This window comes from Drosophila serrata, unplaced genomic scaffold (assembly GCF_035046125.1).
Source record: "Drosophila serrata isolate PLE 108 unplaced genomic scaffold, ASM3504612v1 contig_184, whole genome shotgun sequence".
Lineage (NCBI taxonomy): Eukaryota > Metazoa > Arthropoda > Insecta > Diptera > Drosophilidae > Drosophila > Drosophila serrata.
The window spans coordinates 4,141,098-4,163,095 of record NW_028257082.1 but is presented as its reverse complement, the minus strand read 5'-3'; the positions used below and the strand labels follow the sequence as shown (position 1 = coordinate 4,163,095).

Here is a 21,998-nt window from a genome sequence, read left to right as displayed (position 1 = left end):
TTGTGTCACCGAATTAGTTTAGTTTTTCCCCTGTTTTCATAGCCTATTTTCCACCTGACATAATTGCAGACAAATACCAAGTGTAAATTGTTTTAAATACTAATACCTGGAAATTGAACAATTTATGACGTGGTGGCTTTAATTGCTTTGGCTTAGCACTTACCATTTTTTGTTGCTAGCATGTCGAGAACATACTTTTCCCGCCCCTTTTTCCGCCTCACCCTCTCTCTCTCTCTCTCTCTTTCTCGCTGCTTTTATATCTTCAAGGTCGCCGGCGACAGTGGGTGCAGAGGATTGCATTGAACTTGAACCAGAGATGGGTGGGGGTTTTGGTCCGAGGGTCGATTCGCTTGCTGGTTGCCAACTGGGGGCGTGCTCTCTACATATATTTTCTTTTAGTTTTTCCTCCCCGTGCGTGGTCACCTCACTCACTCGTTAAACTCACTCAGAGGTTCGCACAAACAGCTCAAATCTGTGAGCGAGCGCCTTTCAAGTATGCTATGGAATTTGTACTTCTCCATGTGTGTGTGTGTGCGGCAGTGTGCAAGTGTGTGTGTGTGAGGGTAATGCATAAATTAAGTGAATATTCAAATATTGCACTTTTGTGCTCAGTTCATTTTGTTTCTGTTGTTGTTGTTGTTTGATAGCCAAACAACTGACGTCAGCGGGGAAGAGTCCATGCGAAAACCCCTCTCAACTTTAAACTTTCCCATCTATATATATAGCATCTAAAAAAAGAACAAACGAGGGAGAAAGTTTTGCTGTTTTTAACTTCTAGCTAGCTCCTTATACTTTTATATTTTCCATTTCTTTTTGGCAACGTTTCAAGAGACAGAGGCGAAAATGTGTTGCATACTTGGCGGCGCTTTCCCTTTGTTTATTGCTGCAGGCATTTTCAGTTAGAAACAAAGAGAGAGAAACCACGAGGGAGGATACTTATCATAACACTCGCAATTCAATAAAGCCGCAAAAACCACACCACTGCCCCCCTATCATTTCCTGTGACATTTCCACGGAAACTACAAGTGAAACTCGAAAATGAAACGCAAAACTGAAAAGTCGAAGCTCATTACGAATGCAAAAGGCATTCCGCCTGCATTTGACGGCATTTACCAAAAGGGACAGAACTGGACAGGACAGGACAGGACAGGACAGAAGGTTCTCTCTTAAGGGGTTTTGGTACCCTTGAATCGGCCAAAAGCTAACATTGTAAACCAGCTGGCAATTTATGGCTAAATTATACCCTTTGGCGGTGTAATAGTTTCATGAAGAAGTTGTGGTGTGAATAGGAGAATGAATAATAGTTGCAGTGCCTTAAAAATTAACTAGTTACAATACACACACTTTTATTTGAGAAAATTGTACTATTTTCACTCAAAGTATTATTAGGCTCCGTAAATTATTTCAAATTCCTAAAGATGGGGTCTTAAATTTACTATATATCTTTTATTATAAACTAGGCAGCAGTATTTAAAAGAGTTCTAGGGCTATATAAACCTCAAAATTAATCTTAAATTACTCAATACTGAACTCTTTGGTTACTGTTTCCCTAGACTATTGTTAGTGTATGTTACCTGTCTGCTACCTTTGTTGCTTCTGTTATCAATTTGCAACCGATGCCGCAAATTGAGAATGCAAAACACAAAAGCAAAGTCAAAGTCAGGCTTTGCCACCTGTCAGGGCCAGGGATTGCCAAGTTACATACAATCCGCCGTCAAATCCCAAACCCAAACCCAATCTCCCCCTCTCTCAGGTGGGCATTATGGCCAGCTTTGTTGTTTCAAGGACATTTTGTATGCGTCAAATGTCCGTCCTTTCTAAGTTTTTGTTGTTTGTATTTTTTTCAATGCATTTGCATTTGGATTTTGCATGGGAAAACCAAAACTGGCCGCGGCGAAAGTGAAGTGGAGTCACGACGCTACGGTCTATGACTATATCTGCATTTGCATATAGCTTATAGCTTGTAGATTATAGTGACTAGTGACTTGGTACTCCTTTTGTTTTTTGTGTCTGACTGTCGCAGCGGAAATTCTCCTAGTCCCTCCCTCCAATTGTTTTTTTTTTGTTCGCGAATTGATTGACGCCGCACGCAGTTTGAATATTTGATGCCCTGGAAACGGCAAATAAATTGGTTTATCTAACCAAAACACACACAGAGAATGCCCTTTGTTCGATTTGTATTTGGGGCCATAAAAATAAATTACTAATTTTCTTATTGTTTTTGCTCTGTGTGTGTGAGTGTGCTATGCGATTTTCACGCTTCAATTTTCAATCTTCCATCTTCATAAATGGGCAAATTCGATGGGTGCCAAGCACCTGATGGTACTTTAGCATAGAATCGGGTTACCTATCGTCCATGTACCTCAGTGCGCATATCTATATGTATGCTTTATATCCTTTATATATATATATATATATATATATATTATTTTTTTCTGTGCGGTTTTGACAGGCAATGTAAGTTATTGGTTTTTAATGCGCCTCTCGTGAGCAGGAAAATGCCAGCCTAAAAGGGGGGAATGGTGTGTGTGTGTGTTCCTGATGGGCTCATCAATAACGATGATGGTTTACAAAAAAAAAAAAAGAAGAACCGAAGAAGTATCAGGAGCCGCATTATGTAAATATGCAAATTACACATGAATTACTCAAAAGTAAAACATATTTTATTAGGAATTTACAAATTGAGACAGCTGAAATGTAATTTAAAAGTGAAATTCTGTGGAAAAAACCCTAAGGAAAACTCTATAGTTTACCTATTGAATAAACCCCTGGTACTGATTACTCCACTGAATTGCTTACAAACAAGTTGCGTTGGGTTAAAGGGCGGGGTTGGATTTTAAAGTGGGCGGAGCCTTAACCCTTTTGGGTTTGATATTGTTAATGCTGTCGCAAAGCTTCCAGTTCAATAGGGCGCAACGAGAATATTCTCTTCGTATTTAATCATTTAACGCCTCATTAATTCATCACTTTCAATCAAATTTTACGCTTATATACATTTTTCCATAGCGGTAAACGCAGGCAGCCGGGCAGGTGTATCTGTGTGTGTCTGTGAGTGAAAAATCATCGCTTCATTTACCTCAGTAACGGAGGCCGCGATAAAGGTTGCCTCAATGAGTTTATCCTTTAATTTTTTAACTTTTGTGCAGATGGGAATTTAACTTTATTGAGCTCCCTCTCTCTGGGTCTCTTCCCCAAAAAAAGGCACTGCATACTTCAGGGCGCACTTCCTTTGGCTGCATAACCCGTGACTTTGCGTTCACACATTTTTTGGCCACGTGACAAAACCCTCAGGGCTTATATAAGTGTGGGATTTTGCACAGAGAAGCTGTAGAAATTTTTTGGGTTAATCTTTTTGCAATTCACGATGCGATATGCTTTCATTCAAGGCTAGCTCTTCCAGGAAACATTCATTCAAAAAACTACACACACTTGGCTTGCTTTCACTCTAATGGCTAATGGGTAATGGGTATTGGCTAAAAGGATTCTCCACCCCAATCACCCCAAAACTAAAATCAAACATTTGGCATTCGTCGCTGTGTGGCGGATATATTGCCAACTCAGCAAACGCATTTCACTGGCCTGTGCCTGGCAGGCAGCCTTCTGCTGTTTTAAAAATAACTCCTTGTTTTGTGGAATTCCATGGAAATCATGCACATCGGGAAATGTAAAAATATTGATGTTTTCAGGCTGCTAATTTTAACTGATACTCTCTGGCGCAATGGGAAAGAAATTAGCAAAGAGCCCAAAACGGATACTTGGGAGGAGTCTTTAGACTCTGAATTATCAAATCGATGGATGATTATTTTTTTTTTGCGGGTGAGGCGTTGCCCCTTGGCTTCTTGGCCCCTGGCCGTGGTTATAAATATAAGTGAAAATTTATTTAAAAATCATCGCACTTCCAATTTCCAATGCAGCCAGACATGCCGCCGGGGCAGCGGCAGAAACAGATGCTCAGAATTTCCTTTCTTTTAGTTGAAGGAAATCGCCGGTCAAAGCAACAACACAGAACAGAAGGCGACCAAAATACTTGTACAATAACAAAACAAATCAAAACCGAAAGCGAGGCGAACCCAAAAATAATACAATTTTCAAATATATCTCTCAGTGTGCGACTGCCTCTATATGAGTGAGTAAGTGAGTGAGCGATGGTGTCTCTCTGTGTGTGTGTTTTTGTGTTTATTTCGATTTATTTTCGACCGATCGGTCGGAATAAAGAGTTAAGAGGCTTTATTAGCAAGTCGGTCGGACGCGCGTCGTGTTGGTTGCTCTCCAAAATTTATCCGATTATCGATAATTAAAGCCTGTTATCGACGAAAGCGTATTTGAAAATATAAATAAAGTGACTTATTCTAGATACGGAATTAGAAAACGCGCGCATTTTGTGGTTTCATTGATAACTAAATGATTAATAATCTTTTTTTGTCTGTGTTAAAAAATAAAAAGGATAATAGATAAATAAAACTTAGAATGCTTCGCTTAGAAGCCCTTTTATAATAAATACTGTTCCGAAATAGTCAAGATGACAGCCTTAAATCGTTTCGATATATATCGATATATTTTCCTTCCTTTGTTTACTCCTTATTCAGAACAATTTCTTAGCCATTTAAACGCTTTGCTCGCTTGTTGAATACATAATTGGCCGCTTAATACGATTTGGCCATAATCCGATTAGCTTCTCCTTCTTCTTGGCAAAACATAAAAAGGCAAACAAAGTTCGCATGGTTTAGGATCTATCTCCTTTTTTACTTAACATCCCCTGGATGCCTTCTTGGAGATCCGCCACAAGCCGTGGAAAGAAATCCTTTATGCACACGCACACCCCAAAACACACACACACCCCAAAACACACACACACTCCCACACATAGTCACAGGACTCGACACAACTCAATCACTTCCATGAAAACGCCATTAAAGCGCTTGGAGAGCGCTTAAGTCGAAAGCCCATCAAAAAGAGATTCGGCCGAAGGGGGAATCCCCTACGGGAGGATTCGCCAAGGCTTTGCTTGTAGTCCAAAGATGAATCGAAGGCAGTCGCCTTGCTCGCAATGGGGCATTATTATTATCTTATTTCGGGTTACCTCTAATTTTAAAATGGCTCAAACGCAAACAAACAAACAAAGATGAACCGAACTGAACCGTACAACAGAGCAGATCACAACGGCACAGAACGGATTCGAGCAAAACGAGAAAACGGAACAGCAGCAGCAGCAGCAGCAGCATCAGCAGAAGAAACAAAAAGCGTTTTTTATAGAACATTTATTTATAATTATACATTCTCGGTGTATATGCGATTTTCTGCGCCAGTAAAGTGAAGTGTAGGAAATATACACACGGTCTATACCAACCATCACCTCCTCCTTCTCGCCGCCCATACAAATACATTTATAGATTTTTGTACAATATTTTCATTTCCAATCCTCGATCCGAATCAATCGCATCGCAAGTCGTCCCGAATTCGAATCAATCGGAAAATAATCGAAATCGAACGATCGATCATCGCGCGCGCAAATGAGAAATGATCAGAAAATGAGAGTGAAAGTGCTAGTTTAACACCCCTATAATCGTTGAATTTCCATCCATCCAAGTGCAAATCTGCTGTCATAAGTCGTGAAATTTCCCAAAATAAAGTGAAAACATCTGTTTTTTGGCAGAGAAAAAAGGAAAATCGAAAAAAAGAGAATATAAATTAAGAATCGAAAGAGTGCAACATGTTGCAGGCAACAAAAACTGGCAACAACATGTTGCCTCACAGTGTTGTGTCGTTTAGCCGCCAGATGTCGTTAGCTGGCACAATGTCCACGAGATGGCGCTACATTCGCGATCATTGGCTACTTATCTCACATCCCCATAGATGGCGCCAGCAAGGTCCTCATAGAAAGTAAGCCAGAAAAATCAAAATATGGGAAAAATCTAAGCTAAAAAGAAATAAAAGAGGATGAAAACCCCTCAAGGTTTTCGCACCCAAGCTGCTTAGCTTAAAAAAGCTTATCACCTAATGCCCCGGGGCTAGACGGACGACTAAGAAAAACAGGGAAAGAACTTGAGGTGAAGTGGGATTCCGGGGCCTGTCACTTATCTCAAAGGGAAAGTGAGAGAGGGAGAGAGAGCAAGAGCTGCTCTTAACAATTTCCGTTTCCGCCGGGAAATTCAATATGCCGTCTGGACTCCCCTCACTCTTTCTATAATTCAGTTTACTGGCTGCCGACACTCCATTCTATGCGCTTGCTTCTCTGCATATATCTAAAAATATTCCCTGTCCCCTTTTTGGCTTGTTTGTTTTTGCCAGTTTTTTTTTGACAGATTTTTTGCTTTGTCCAAACTTTTTTAACTCGATTCTGGACAGCTCTAAACACAGACTATACATTTCTAGAAAATGTAAAAGGTAATACAATTATTAGTTACTCGCTGTTAGTTAAGACATTTCTGTTGGAAAACCCTTAAAAATTATTCATTGCTCTAAAAAATTATTTAAAAATACTCCACCTCCTCATCTAATTTATTATTTATTTATTGAGTAACAAAACACTTCGTAATATTTCTTAAAAATCCACCCAAAAAATCATCTAAATTAATATTCCTGTTCCGTTTTTCTCCCCTTTTTTTATTTTTCATGCATGTTGTTTGACTTTTCGTTCTGTTGTTTTCTAAATTGCAACAAAAAGTTGTTTATTTACGCAAATTTCTGTAGACTTTGGCCCTCGGCCAATAATTGCAAATGTTCGAGGAAAAAAAAGAAAAAGGAAAAGCTGAAAAATGGCACGAAAAACCAAAGCAATGAGTTGGTTATTTTGCAAAAGGAAAAAATCATAATAATGAGATTTATAATTTGAACTGATTAGAAATCAGCTTGGGACCCAGAATTGATGCAAAATATTCAGCAGAAAAAAATACTTGAAAAGTAATCAATAATAATGAGTGTGTGCATGTGTGTGTGTATTGGACAACTTAGAAAATCATCAAATTAATTTTTGACTTTTTGACACAGAAAAGCGCTCTCTTTCTCAGAGTATAGAAAAAATATATAGATATAGGCAAGAAGAGTGGGCGTTAGGGAATGTTGAAGGTAGAGGAAGATATATGTCATCAATTGGGAAAGAGAAGAAAGACAAGCGCAAGGCGGTAGAACGAGGTGGGAAATGTGTGGAAAAATATTGAGGGGGAAATTTATGAGAGACAACTGCCAGCTGAATCTTTTTGATGTTGTTTATCTGGGCTATACGAGCGGTCCAATACCCTTCAACTAAAGGGTTTTTAATATTTCAAAATCTGATAAATATTTGTTATTCCATGGGAATCCTATTTTTAAAAGAATTTAATTAATTTAATTTATTTGAAAGGAAAGAATTTAAACCCATCTAAACCAGAATATAATAAAGTTAATTACTACTTTTTTCTTAAATGGATTTAAGATCTGCCAATTTAGCGCATGACTTCAACAGCTTAAATTTAATTTCCAAGTAAAGAAAAGCTTCCTAATTAATCTATTTCCCAGATTTCCCCCTTCTAAGCTTCATGTTCATCTCTAAAATATATGAAATGGAGGCAAGCCTTTCGGAATTTCATCAGCTTACTGGCAATTCCTTTGAAACCATAATTAAGCTAGGTAATTTGACTAGCACTTGTATGTTCTCAATAAAACTGCACAGCATTTCTGCGAAAAACCCAAGACTATCATCCGTTTTAAATTGCCTTCCTGGCCATTGAAATATTCCTAACTTGACCATAACTTTTTAAGTTTTCATCTCCTTTTATTTTTGTTGAGTAGTCACAAGGGGAGAATGGCCTTAAAGGCAGTCTGAAGCAGTCATAGGTGGCCATTTCATTTGAAATGCCATGGCAACGCAACAAAGGCGGCACCACAAGCACTCATACACACTGCTGTGAAGCGCACAGATACAGATACAGATGCTTGGGGAAACCTACGAGATACAGAAAGCTGATCAAGACTATGGCAACGTAGGTGGACGGAATGGAGGAGGGATGGGATGCCTCCGATTGTCTGCTGCTGCTGCCGTTGTCGCTGAAGCATTTCATTAGCCACCCACGCATTCTGACACTCACAAGCACACAGATACAAATACAGGCACAGGCACAGCTACAGATACAGATACGAATAAACAAGCAAAGGAATACTCCGCATTATGTGGGCGTTTGTTGAGCACAGCACGCGCGCATTTCCCTCAACGCAAGAGAATCCTGCAAGTGACTATCTGTCACCCAAAACTCCCCACCCAAAAACCCATACCTAACATACCGGGAAAACCCCTTGGAAAAAGCCCCGACTTGTTGCACTTGTGTAGGCTCAAACCCAGCTGGGGGCCTGCAAAAAGATACTTTTACTCTCACTCCTACTCGTACTTGTGCAAGGCTTTAATATCATCTCTCTCCATTTCCTTTTGCAGTTATACAACTGGACAGCATACAATTCTCAGGTGGAAACGGCAACGTCCACGTTGATGTCAATTTCCCGTTAACAGCGAACAATAAACCAATGTACAAATCCCTCAGATAGAAGGGTATATAAGTAAAGTTTTCTAGAACTATACACGGATATTGGCAACCTATAATGGCAGCTGAGCTGTGGCCATAGATACATTTTGGTGGAGAAAAACTGCAAGGATAGTTGGAATCAGTCTCAGAATCAGGTAAGCTAAAGCGTTTTATTTGTTAATTTTACAAGGAGATATTAAAGGGGAGATAAAACTTTAAACTTTTAAGAGGTTTTAGATATCTCAATCTTTTAGAGGAACTTCAAATTGGGATTTGATAAGATCATAAAAGCTTATAATGCCTAGAAATATTATTTAAATTAATATTTGAATCTTCTTGAAAGTCTGAAACCATTTAAATAGGCTACTCCTCAAAGTTGCCCTTCAAACTATAAAAACTCTGATTCGTAAGACTCCATCGATTGATATTTTCATTTTAAATCCCTTAGAAGAAAATAATACGTGTGTTCTTCATGACTAGCAAAAATATACAAAAGATTAAGAGTGTGAATCATTGTTTTTAAGTGTTGGATATTATTTTCTATCCCCCCCTTAAGAACTGATCTTTGTATTCTACATTGTATTCATTTCCTTTCGTACTGATTTCTGGTCTCTAAAGAAAAATTCTCTACGGTCTGCGAACAAGACCTACAACAACAGCTGCGTATGCGTAATATGTGTGTACACAACACACCGCACACTCACTCTATACACACACAAAAACACACATTATACTCACATACCATTCGCATCTCCAATGGCATTCTGGTTGGGCTTTCAATTAACGTGAAACATTTTTGCCAAAGAATATATGCTTTAGCTACCAATCAAAGAAGGGTATGGGGAAATTGTAAAGGAAGGCAGAAGAGTGGCATTGTGTTACATAGTTCCTTGGGTTTTGAATTGCAGGGCGCAGAGCTAATTAAATTTCAGCATATTTCCTGCGTAAGTCAGAAATTTTCCTACACTTTAATATCAAACGTCATTGAATTGTGCCCTCCTCCTCCTCCTTCTCGGGGATTATATATTCGGGGGATCATCATCAAATATTCAAGCACGCGTCTCCCAAATGTGTGTACACATGAGTGTATAAACAAATGCGGGCAGAAAAGTAGCACTTACCTGGTAAATATTTAATAATTAAAAGGTGACTTATAGAGGAGTACAACCAATAGCTGGAGAAAGTTAAGTTATAATATAAAATTCTACCTAAATAAAGTTTAATAGAGATGTTGAAAGTTTTCTCTTGGGACTTGCTCTACCATTATTCAATGTTAATTTGAAATAATGAATTCATAATGCTATTGTTTTGACCATCAACGTGTGTGATTGTGTGACGTGTGTATTATAATATGTATATACTTGAACAGGGGGCCGGATTCAGCCTGCGGAAAATTCACCTGAAGATGAAATTTGTTTTTCCTCGCTCTGCGTTTTGTTTCATTTTGTTTACGCTCGATAATTGCACTCGACGACCGCAATAAAGGGAAATTAAAGTTTCCCTTTGGCAGCAGCCGCATAAGGGTAGCGCCCTTTCGCCCCGAACCCCCTTCCTGCATTTTCCTGCACTTTTCCCTCCCTTTGACATTTTGTGCAGTTTTGACGTCGTCGTCGTCGTCTCGTTGCTTTCCTTTCCTTTCCTTAACGTTCCCTGTCATTTCATTTGCAGCTTTAAGTATTTTGGCTGCGGGCCAAAATGTTTTTCATGTCTTGTTGTCGCCATGCCGCAGACACGGCACCAATACCATGCCGCCCCAGAGGAGGAGCAGGGGACACACGGGACAGTTAGTGATTAAGCGTGAAAATATCAGATCCATCCCATCCATGGGGTACAGCAACCGCAGCAGCAGCAGCATCACCAACCGCATCAGCAGCAACGCCAGCAAAAAGAAAATTGAAACAACTTGCAAAAATTTTCTAGTTTTCTGCAACATTTTCCTATGGCTCTATGTCTCTGCTTTGGCTTTCGGGGTTTTTGGCAAATGCTGTTTGCAAATTAAAATTGTTTTAGCGCAGATAAAATGTTGTGTTACAAAGGAGTGAGCCAAACGAAATGAATTTAATTTAATTTGAAAGATTCAATTGAAATGGGGGAACCTCAAATGGGAAAATTCTCAAGCATGTATTTCTTTTTTCTTTCCTTTCGTTCAGGAAACATGATCATTTTGGAATTGTAATTAATGTTTTTGGTTTAAATTCTTAATGTTTTAATACAAAAATTAAAACATTTTTACATTTGATTATTAGATATAAATAAGCCTAGAGTTTAAAATAAGTATTCATATTGTTTATTTGCAAAAATAAATATTAAAGAATATGTTTTTGGGATAAGGAGCTTAGTAATTGTATATTTCTCTTAACTTTTTGTCTTTCAATACATTTGCTCTGCTGAAAGCAGTATCTTAATCCCCTTTATGTTAATATCCTTTTATTTAAATTCTTTTCTGCATTATTATTATTAAATTATTATTGTAATCTTAGACGCAAAAGATATGTAATCTAAAAAGAAACTAAACATAAATTAATTCTACATTCTCCACCTTTCAATTATTATATGATTCCAAAATATTCTTCTATAACAGAGTTCAAAAACATCTTTTCACCGACAGACTAAAGTTTTTGCTGCTTACTATTTCTTCAAAGGAAGTTTATTCGGAAAAGTTGAAGCCATTTGATGTCTTTTCTGCACCTGAAAATCTTTCAGATCTCTCAGAACGCTGACGAAAAATGGAAAATTGTAGCTATTGTTTTTTCGAGTTGCTTTTGCTTTTGTTTGAAATACCATTTGTTTTTTCCTAACCAATATCGCATAGCCCCGGATCGTATATCGATCTCAATATGTACACTTTACGATTTCCATGTGCTTTTCACTGGCCGGGATTATCGTCCAGCCAACAGCGAGCCAAGGGGCCAACAATACAGAGAAGCTGGCAAAGATATATACACAGATATTTGTTTATACGGAATGTCAGTACAACAAACACTGGCATCCTCTCGCTTTGTATCTGAATCTGTTCTGGCTGCTGTGTATCTGCATCTGTGGAAGTGCGGCCACGGATACAGCTACACATGTGAGAGTATCTGCATCTGTAGCTGTAGCGCTGTAAGTGTATCTGTATCTGCAGCTGCGCAATTGGCGACGACAGACATCACACTGTTGGCTGTTAGCTGACATGGACAGCAACTGGCAGAGCGGGCTATATAGGATATATGTACATATATCCTATACATCGGGGGAAGAGCCAAAGGATGGGGAAGGAGGAGGAGGAGGAGGAGAGGGAGTGCATACCGCATGCTGTTCTTCTTTCGCTTCTGTATTCTTCTTTCTGCAAATTACACATAGCGCGGCGCTTTCGTAACGCATTTTGGCAGCACCTGTCTTCTTCAGGTCCCTCCCCCCTGCTACACGTCTTCTCACCACACTGAAAATTGCAAAATCTTGTGTAGAAAGATTGGAAAATTTCGAAAGAGAACTGAAATTTAATCAGCGAACCCATACACTTGCATCACAGCACGGGGGCTCCTGAACGTGTGTGTGTGTGTGTGTGTGTGTGTTTAGTGTTTAGTGTGGGGAAGAAAGGTGAGGGGAAGACACACGGAAGAGGGACCAAAGCAGCGCCGCCGCGTAATGTGAACACACAAACTACAACACAGATAGAGAGAGAGAGAGAATGAGAGAGGTGTGTGTAGAATGGGTGGTAAAAGGGGGGCTAGAAACTGGCGATCGAGGCGAGCTCTCTGTCTATATTTAGCTCGAAATGCAAATGGCGTCTCGCGCACACACACACACACGCAGAGACCTGGGGAGAGGTGAAATTCCCCTGAGGTGGATTTCCTACGAATATTTTTTTGCTCATGCGCCGTTTCCCTCTACACGATCGCCATTTTGAATCGAACAACCACGACGTTCGTGATACAGAAAAAAAAATCAAATAGAACTGAAAACAACAGAAAAACGAAGCAGAAAACCAGAACAGAACTGAACAGCATTTTCCCCAACGAAAAGAGCAAAAAGATTAATCTAAAGAAATCTCGATATAGATTTTTATTATAGATTCCTTCGGCGCCTTTCTCGCTTGGCCATAACTAAATTTAAGAATTTGTTTTGGTTCGCGTTTTAAATTTAACTTGTGAATGAACTGGCCAACAACAGGTCGCCCCCCAAACCCGAACCAAAAATATTATCAATTTTCTGCAAGCGCTAAGTAAACAATCGATTCGAGCTGAAAATGTTATTGGCCCGAGTTTTATTTTTATAGAGACAGCAAACGATCTTGCGCTGCGGGCACGTGCCGTGGCTAAAATCGTACCGAATGAGATATATAGCTAGCGGTATATATAAATATATGCATTTGTAGCCACAGTCGCTGATATAGCCTATATAGTTTTTCTTGCCTTTGCATCATCATCAACCTCGTCATGTGGGTCCGTGTCTTTCGGTCTCTCTGTCTGGCGGTTCCCTTGTTTATTCAGATTTTATGTTTGCTTTTGCTATGGGTTTCTATATGTTCCATTATTCTTGGATGTTTTGCATTCCTTATCCCCGCTGGGTGGTCCAGAAATGCAGACAGGCGAGATCTGCCCACCCAAAATAATGGAGGCCCGACTTTTGTAGGTTTTTATTTGTATTTTGTGATTGTCTGAAGCTTGTAACTCTGTGAAGGAGTCATTTCCGACCCTATATATATTCTTGATCAGCATCGAAAGCGGAGTCGATCTAGCCATCTCCCGAGGAAAAGAAAATTTTACCAATTTTTTCAAAAAAAAAATAAAGGGTTATCGTTAAAATTTTGAAAAATTTATAAAAATGTTAACTTCCTTAAAATTTAAACGTAGTATGCAGATTTAATAACCTTATTAAAATTTACATTAAATTAAAGCTTTTTTAGCTTACTTATGAGCATTTTAAACATTGATTTTTCAAAAACTTTGCCAAATAAATATTTCAATAAATATCGATTCAAATATTGCGAATATTTTATGCTAAGTTATGATGGATTTCCTATTTGATCCTATTCAATTGTTGAAAGTTAGTTAAAGATATTTACCATGATCCTTATACATTTTGTATTTGTTCTTAAGAAATTAAAACAATAGTTTAGAAAATATTCACCCTTCTTCACCTCTCATAATCGCAGTCATTACTACGTTATATTTATTAACAAATCAAATAAATTGCAAAGAAATCATTGTCAAGTTCTAATAGTTCTTCTATGGATCTCAAAGGTATTCCCCATCTAAATTTAGTATCTCCCCCTGCTCCAGGCCAATTGTTTTCCAACTTGATTCCCATTTTTCCCCTACGGACTACGGTCTCAGCTGTGTAACCCCAAACCGAAAATGACAAACAGAATTATTGAAAAATTATGATTTCTTGAGCATGTCCCCAGGGCGTGACGAAGAAAAACAACAGGAGGGGGAAGAAGATCGGAGGCGCACATACATAGGTAAAATGGAGACGGGGGTGTGGCCATGGCTAAAGGATTGTCTCCACTTTTCCTTTTCCTCTTCATGATTCCCAAAACCCGATCTCTGGTCCGAGTACATTCCACCCTACCGCCTCGAATTTAGGTACTATATAACATACAGAGTTGCATTCGTGGAGGTACCTTCATGATTCCTAAAGAAAAAAAAGGAGAAAATGCCACGTAGAGCACGCGTGGTGTGTGTGAGTGTGTGAGTGGCGGAGATTTGCTGTGGATTACCCCTCAGGCTTCAGTTCTTGTCGGATATATCTGCCCCGCGCTCAGTTCACTAATTGCTTCCGTTTGACGGTCGCTACGGTTGCTGCACAGAAAGAAATATTTACATTAATTAGGGGTTAATATGATCGTTTTAGATATGAAAATGAAGCTATGTGTTAAGTTATTAAATTGAAATGAATATAATATCAATTTGATGTCGTTAAGAATATTACTTTTATCCTTAAAAAGTATCTTAACATTTGTTAGATTATCTTAACATCTGTTACTGAATCTTAACATCTGTTACTGAATTTTAACATCTTTTACAGTATCTTAACATCTTTAGGAGTATCTGAACATATTTTAGAGTATCTTAACACCTTTAACAGTATCTTAACATAGTTTATAGTATCTAAAACTCTTTTTTAGTATCTGATCCTCTTTTATAATATTTATTTAATCTTTTCTGATATTTTAATCTATGAAAAAGCTTATTTAAAAAGAGTACGTTGTACTATCTCATATTGTTTTCATCTTTCTTTTCCCTTAACATATTTTTTCTGCGTGTTGCTCGGTTGCTACGGTTACCCCAAAGTTTCCTGGGGTCTCGAGACTTGGGACTCATTTTAATTGCATTTCTTTTAACGGTAACATCAGTGGCAGCATCCCAACAGCATCCCTGCAGTCCCCACCCCTTGGCCCAATCCCCAATCTCTCCCCATTCCCTTCGGCTGCCTGTCAGTCTGGGCGACGGTCTGACGGTCTGATGGTCTGATGGTCCGATGGCTTGATGGTCTGATGCTGCTCTGCCACGTCAATAACATTTGCGTATACGGCAGAGATGCGTGTCGGTGAACCTACGGGTGGTTCGGGTGTACGGACGGGGAGCACTGGGGTGTAGACTAACCAGGGGTCTAATACTCATCAACCCCCCTCTAATGTTCGACGGCGCCGCTGACTGCCTTCGTTTTCTGTTGTTGTACTTTCGGGGCAACCAATAAGTAAAAAAGAAATCAAAGGAAACGCGGCGAGTACTTGCACAAATATACAGACAGACATATGTACATATACATTGTGTGTACTCACAAAAATTACGCAGAGAAAAATCGTACAGGAATATTATAAATTTCAAGGATATATAATTTGGTTTAATCTTTAGTGATTTAGGAGATCTCTAGTGATTTCAAATACATTTTATGTAATTTATTGTATCAGGTTTCAGGTTTCTAATAACTATCTACTTTTCCTTGAAAGATTTTCTTGGTATAATCGCTTTTTTCTCAGTGTAGCACAAACCAAAAAGATGTTTCTACATCGCTGCGCCTTATGGCTGCTGTTGCTGCTGCTGCTTCGGCTTCTGCCGCTTCAGTTGGCTTTAGGTGAGAAAGACAACAATAAAATGTGGCTGCAGGCTCCGGCTCCTCTGCACATAGATACAGATACACAGATACACACTAGGGAGGGGGAGAGAGGGATATATACATGGTAGAGGAGAAGGAGGAGGACTCAAGTGGCCCCGGACCCGGGTTCCATTCCAATGCAAAGACATTCCCGGCCATGGAATCCGCACTCGAGTAGAATGTTATGCTAGATATGCCATTTGACTTTTTGCCTCCGTGTACGGCTATCCGCAACTGCAACTGCAACTGCAACTGCAGCAGCAACGGGAACCCGAACCAGGAAATGGCATCAGCAGCCAAAAGGATGCGGCCACTTGAGACTCAGACTGGGACTAAGACTGAGACTGGGCAAGGGCAAGGGAACGGAAACCCCCGGGAAATGTGCCTCATTTGGTTTGGGGATTTCCTCACATAACCATTTTGTGCAACAAAACATCTGATTGAGCGGAGATTTGAAATGCTGTGGCAAGAAAAACATGTAACAGCTGTGAGGGAGATCCTTAAATCAATGGGGGATACTGGAAATGGTATATAAGATGCATCTGTGATTATAGAAAATTAAGAAATCAGTTGGTTAATATATATATATTGTTATTTTAATCTATTTCTTTTGAGATTGAGTTTTCCCAATACATCACTGCATCACTTGGTCTGTGTCACTTGTTGAGTCTTTCCGTTGGCTCATCTGTTGCTCAACTTCCTTCCCGCTTTACCCTCTTGGGTTTATCTTTCTCCGATGTGTTGGCCTCGACTTGGCTTTGGTTTCTGCCCTGTCTTTGGCGAATGTCGCTTTGCATCAGCTTACAAGATTTATGGTATCCTTTCAACTTTAAACCCACTCTGCTCACTTGTCGTCTGCAAACTCATGCAGCTTCTCTGACAACTCTTATTTTTATGCGACTTTTCATGCTCTTTGAGCGGGTATTTACTTTATAACTATGGGTTTGAGATGTTTTAGATCGTAATTAAGATAATTATTTCTTCTATCTTAACGTTAAAGGATGCACAGAGCTCTGTAATTCTCACAGACCTTGAAGTATAAGTATTCCTAATAAGTATCTCAAGGTTAGAAGATAGAGAAGATAGATAGAGCTCTATAATTCCCACAAAGCTATTGTGCTCCTGAAAATTTAGGAATTCTTAATACAAAATATTGTAAAACTGTTGCCTAAAATCTAAATAACTAAAGGAACTTTCTGTTCTTTAGGAATATAGTAAATACATTATCATAGAGATAAAAAGTTCTGCTTTCCATCCAAAAAGACACTTGTTTCTTCATAAAAGAAGCTCTTATGGGTTTAAAAATGCCGTTAGATGATTCAAAAGTTTTGCTTTCTTCTCTTCAAATGCTGCTTAATAATTAATTAATAACTCTTAAAATCGCGTAAGAGCATCTTAATTTCGGCTTTGCCAAAGCCAGCTTCCTTTTTGCTTTGGCAGGGGGGCAATGCCGCACATGTGTGGACCCCGACTTTGCCACCGATTCCTGCTCTGCGGCTTCTGGGGGGGCACAGAGGCAACTTAAACAACTAAAACAACAAAAACCACGAGCGATGCAGGAGGTTAACGTGAAACGCGTGTGCATTGAACTGAGCGTCATAAATCGCGTGCGACATGAGCGCGTTTTCGGGGCGTTTTTGGTCGCCTCAAGCTTAAGATTCTTGTGTGTTTTCCCCCATTTTCTAATTTCCATTTTCCCGTTTTTTCCGCTTTGCTTGCAGCACCATCTTTTGTACCTGTTGTCGGCAAAAACAAGGTGAGTCCTCACGCATACGCATCGCATCCTTAGATCCTGTTTTGTTTACGGCAACACCAGGAGCTTCTTGGGAAGCACGTGCCACGTATTACGAATTACCAACTTGGCTAACACACACACACACACACATACACTCACTCACATACACTCACTCACACTCACACACACGTGTGGGCACAAGGCAAATATTTACACTCAATGGAACATAATAAAGACATTAGGGAAATATTGTGCTATGTGGGGCATAACTCAAGTTCTGTGGGTGGAAATTGTATAAAACTTATCAGCCTGAATGCCACCCCATGGGCTTTTCCACTTTCCATCTTTCTCTTCCACACCCGCTGTGTGCTCTCGAGTGAGTGTGAGTGTGAGTGTGCGGGACACTTTTCTTTATTGCTCTGCGAGTTGTCAATTTCCGTGTGTCTGCCTGTCTGCTTTTCCTGCTGCCATCCCTTCCCACGCCGCTTTTCCATCCCATCGAAGAAAAGGTAGTTTGGTTGCGGGAAGTCTAGTGTTTACGTTACACTGCGCATTAAAACAACTCGACTGGAATTGTATACATCCTGGAAAATAAAGGAAACATTACATGTGCAACAAGTTTTTATTGTATATATAAAACTATATATTATAAACTAATCAAATAGGGGTACATTAAGTCTGTTGAGAGGGTTTTACTTCTGCATTCAGATGCTTTTATTCAGCCTTTATTCAGGTAAAATAATCATAATTGAAGTCTTACGTCTTTCTCTTAGTTTGTTTCTAATTATCTTTAGTACTCCCTACGCATTCAAGGCCTGCATTACCCCCTTTTTCTGATGAAAGACGGTATTACTTTACCGAGTTTTAAACCAGAATTCAAGGCCAGCATTAATTTTGCAAGTTATTTATAGCCTACTTTTCGAGGGAAAGAAGATACGCAGGAAACTGCAGCCAGCTCCTGGGAAACATTTGATTATGTATTTTTGATTTAAGTAATTTAAACCGCTTTCAGCCAGGTATTAAAGCCTTCGTCGATTTTGTGGTTAAGAGCTCATCCCACTCGGATTTGGAGTCTCTTGTTGTTTCTCAGGTACATGAATGTTTTAGTATGAAATCCAAGGATGGAAGGAATTCTCTCCACTGTCAGCTGGGGGATATGCATAAATAACATTGATTGATAAGCCAGGAGCAGCCACCTACACAAACCGAGACTTGGACAGACTCTGCGCAATGTTTGCCAGATATTCCGCATGATTTCAAAATGATTACCTCACTCACTGTCGCTCGCCAATTGGTATTATCCCCGTAGTGGATAGGATATTTGCCTCTCCATCAATGGACTTGTGGAACTTATGAATGAGAACTGTGACGATTCAATTAGGCCACTCTCTACCTTGACTGTTTGCCTGCCATTCGTTTCAATTATAAACCTTTTTCCAGCGTGTCCTTGCCCCTAATAAAAAAATCGAGCATAAGGGAAAGAGTTTTGTCGCATTAAATATGTGCCATTTGTGGCCCCAACTGAAAGGAAAAGTGTTTGCACAACAAGGGAAAATGTTGACAGCTTGCGGAATGCAGAAGCGAGTAACTTAAAAGTTTTCTATTTTGTCGGGCAATGCTAATTGCAAGTCAGCCCAAGCTGACAGTCAAAGCCAATTAGAGGCAGTTTCCGAAAATTCTAAGCAAGGGAAATGTGGGCATCCCTGGGAACTTATCAGTCATGCAAACAGAGAAATGCTTTCACTGGCCCCCCAAATTTGGATACCACTTCGCCCCCGCAATGACACACGTGTTAAGGTGGAATTATTGAAGCTGACAGGACGAAACTGAAATTGAAATTGAAGCAGGAACAGAAGCTGAAGCTCAGCGTGGGCGGTAAAAATTGATTAGATTTGGAAAATGTTTTCCTCTTTTCCAGAGTGTCCTTAAGCTCGCTTTTAATCACATTTAAATTGCACTCAATGCCCGGGGAATTTGATTGAGTTTGTTTTTTATGAATTACACAAAAAGTCAAAGGGGCTTAGGTCGGTTTAACTTGGCCAATTGAAATGTAATTAGCCAATGCTAATGGCGACACCTAAACCCCTCTCAACCGAGACTCCTTCACTTGCTCCCTGGAGACGCGTAATTACTTGAGCTTTATTTTGGGAGCTCCACTTGTACACTTCTTTTTTTTTTGGGAGGAAGCTGTAGCATTTGCATAATTGATACCGCCACAGACATTTTTCAATTTCGAAATCTCGGCAAGCAATTAAAAAGATGTTTTTTCCCTGTAATTCCGTATGCTTACAACCCTCCGGACATCGCTTGAGTCTCTGTATCGCAAAGGCAATTTGAATGAGATTTATGAAATTACCTACGCAGCGTCGAGCGGGGAGAGCACTCTGGAATTGGAGTGGAGTTTCACGTGGTCTTGGCTTGGGGTGTCCATGTCTGGGTCTGGGTTCTGCTACGGCTTCAACTTCTTGTAGTAAAGATCCCCCTGAAGAAGAAACCCCTGCAAGGCAGGCGGCCGTTAAGTCGGACTCAACACATTGAGGCAAGCCTTGGCCTCGGCATCGGCATCGGGCTGCAGATGCCGCATGTTGCACATGTGTTGAGTGCATGCAGCATGCAGCATGCAGCATGCGCAAATCGCCGGGCGGCGTTTATTGAATTAAGACTGTCGACGACTGTTTGCAGTTGGCAGTTGTCGCACCCAGTCGAAGCGTTAAAAGTCACAAGGACACTGCAACGGACTACTGGGAACTGGGAAATGGGAAGAACTGGGATTTGTAATATGGAATCGAGAGATATATGTATATGTCTGTATGTACATATGCCCCGGGCTCCGGGTTATGCTGTGCAACATTGTGGCGCCGCTGAGAGGCGAGAGCCATAAAACGGGTAACGTGGTCGCGCTGCACTTGGGCTCGGTTATGCGTGATTTTTACAGAATCCGCCAGATCCCCAGCATCCCATCTAAAGGGAAGGGGTACACATGAATATCCGTGGCATCTGGCATTTGCATATTACCCGGGAAGTCACGTTAAAGTTGCAACCATTTAACTGAAACTGTAATGGACATTCCTTAAGTAAAATATGGTTTGCAAAATATAGAAATTAAAAGAACTAATGAACTTATTTCAGTCTTACATTAACAGTGCTAACTCTCCTTGGTCAATATTATTTATACCAAGGTTCTATAGAAATTTTCCTCTACTCTTTTCCCTACATAAAAATCGAATTTTATTCTCTATTGAACTCAATTGAGTTCAAGTGGGGAATGGGCTTCCCCTTTCGTCCTGTTCCTGTTGTTCCGTTTAGTTTGTTATCAGTTATCCCTGCGTAACCTGCATAATAGAGCGTGTTTAACATAAATAATATGCCGCTTAGCGGAACAATCGACAGGGTCTGAGGTCCTGGGACCTAGATCCCACTTGGCTAGGACTATGAGTCGCATTTACAAATTGAATTCAATTTGCTGGCCCCTCTCAAAGCTTCCCAACTCCCACGCAAACATATCCCAGTTTTGGCATATAACTACCTCTGTCTGAATAGGCAATCATCAATCGAGCAGAAACAATGAATGGTTACCGCAGACCCAAGGCTCCAAGGACCTCCAAGAGCTCCATGCGAGTTTGTGTGTGTGTCTGTCTTCCTTTTCTGTTTTTTGTGAGCTCATAATGCCAGTGTTTTCTGTATTTATAATATACTCAGCATAAACTGGTGGTGGGGGTGGAGGGGTATATAGGTTATAGGGTAATTATGTTAGAATTAAACATTTATTTGGAATTTTTAAGTAGGAAAATGAAATACAGGAAACCTCTTTATGGTTTTGTTTACAAGTAGAAGATACTTTTTTAAATAAAAACTAAAGAAAAAATATATAATTAATTTTTTAAAAGTAAATTTCGGGTACCAGTTATAAGAGTACCCTTGAGTTTATATCAAATGTAATATAAAAACAAAATAAACATCTTTAGAAACATATTTCGGTTTAGACACTGGGTATTGAATGGTCGCAACCTAGTCTTATACCTTCCGCATTTCCTTGTTTTTCCACTGCTGCCAAACGCAGGTCAACAAAGTTTTTATTAAGCTGCGTCAGGAGGCGTCCAAATAGTGGGCTGGGCGCCCAAAAAGAGGACGATCCCCAGGCAAGGACAATGTGTTGTCGCACGACAGTCAAATAAATAAAATACACACAGAGAAAAATACAGCGCAAGTGTTGGGGGGGTGGGCGGTTAGTGATACAAAGGAGGCGGAAACCCAGGGCAACAGGGCGGGCTGCGGGGTAATTAGCATTCATGAGCGGGCGCCAGAGCGGGACACCGAATCGATGGCGGACGAAATGTAACTGTTGCTGGCACACCGACGAACGGCTGATTGATCAAGTGTGTGTGTGTGTGTGTGTGTGTGTGCGTGAGAGGGCACAAACAAAAACCATATGTTTTAGATTCGACTCCCGCACGCACTCAACGCACTCACTCACTCACCCACCCAACAAACACCCACCCACCCATAGCCGCTCTCCCTCGCACTCACCCAGGCGGATGAGACTTTTGCTTTCATTGCGAGTTTGCACTCAAAGTCAGCGCCTGCGCTCAGGAGAGTGCTCTCTCCCGCGCTGCCTGTGTGTGTGATATACGGTTACACAAAAAGGCAAAAACAAAAGGCGCACCGTTAGAAGGTGCGAGCGTATGAGT

At 40.1% G+C, this 21,998-nt stretch overlaps 1 protein-coding gene and 1 long non-coding RNA gene across 15 annotated transcripts in view; one reads left to right on the top strand and one right to left on the bottom strand.

Moving 5' to 3' along the window:
- The window catches only part of Mef2 (myocyte enhancer factor 2), a 49,695-nt gene that overhangs the window by 11,569 nt on the left and 16,128 nt on the right, over nucleotides 1–21,998 (top strand). For 8 of the 14 annotated variants that reach the window (XM_086828223.1, XM_020961939.2, XM_020961931.2 and 5 more), the window contains exons 2-3: nucleotides 8,405–8,647; nucleotides 17,297–17,331. The gene's annotated coding sequence lies outside the window, so the exon portion shown is untranslated. Of the gene's footprint in view, nucleotides 1–4,917; nucleotides 5,881–8,404; nucleotides 8,648–17,296; nucleotides 17,332–21,998 lie in introns of those variants that run through there. The other 6 variants (XM_086828221.1, XM_086828217.1, XM_086828211.1 and 3 more) reach the window with 2 other exon arrangements.
- On the bottom strand, nucleotides 17,687–21,924 carry LOC147644362 (uncharacterized). The gene is made up of 2 exons (XR_015270630.1): nucleotides 21,838–21,924; nucleotides 17,687–17,894 (listed from the first exon to the last, which is right to left on the bottom strand). It is a non-coding gene; the product is annotated as an uncharacterized LOC147644362 (long non-coding RNA).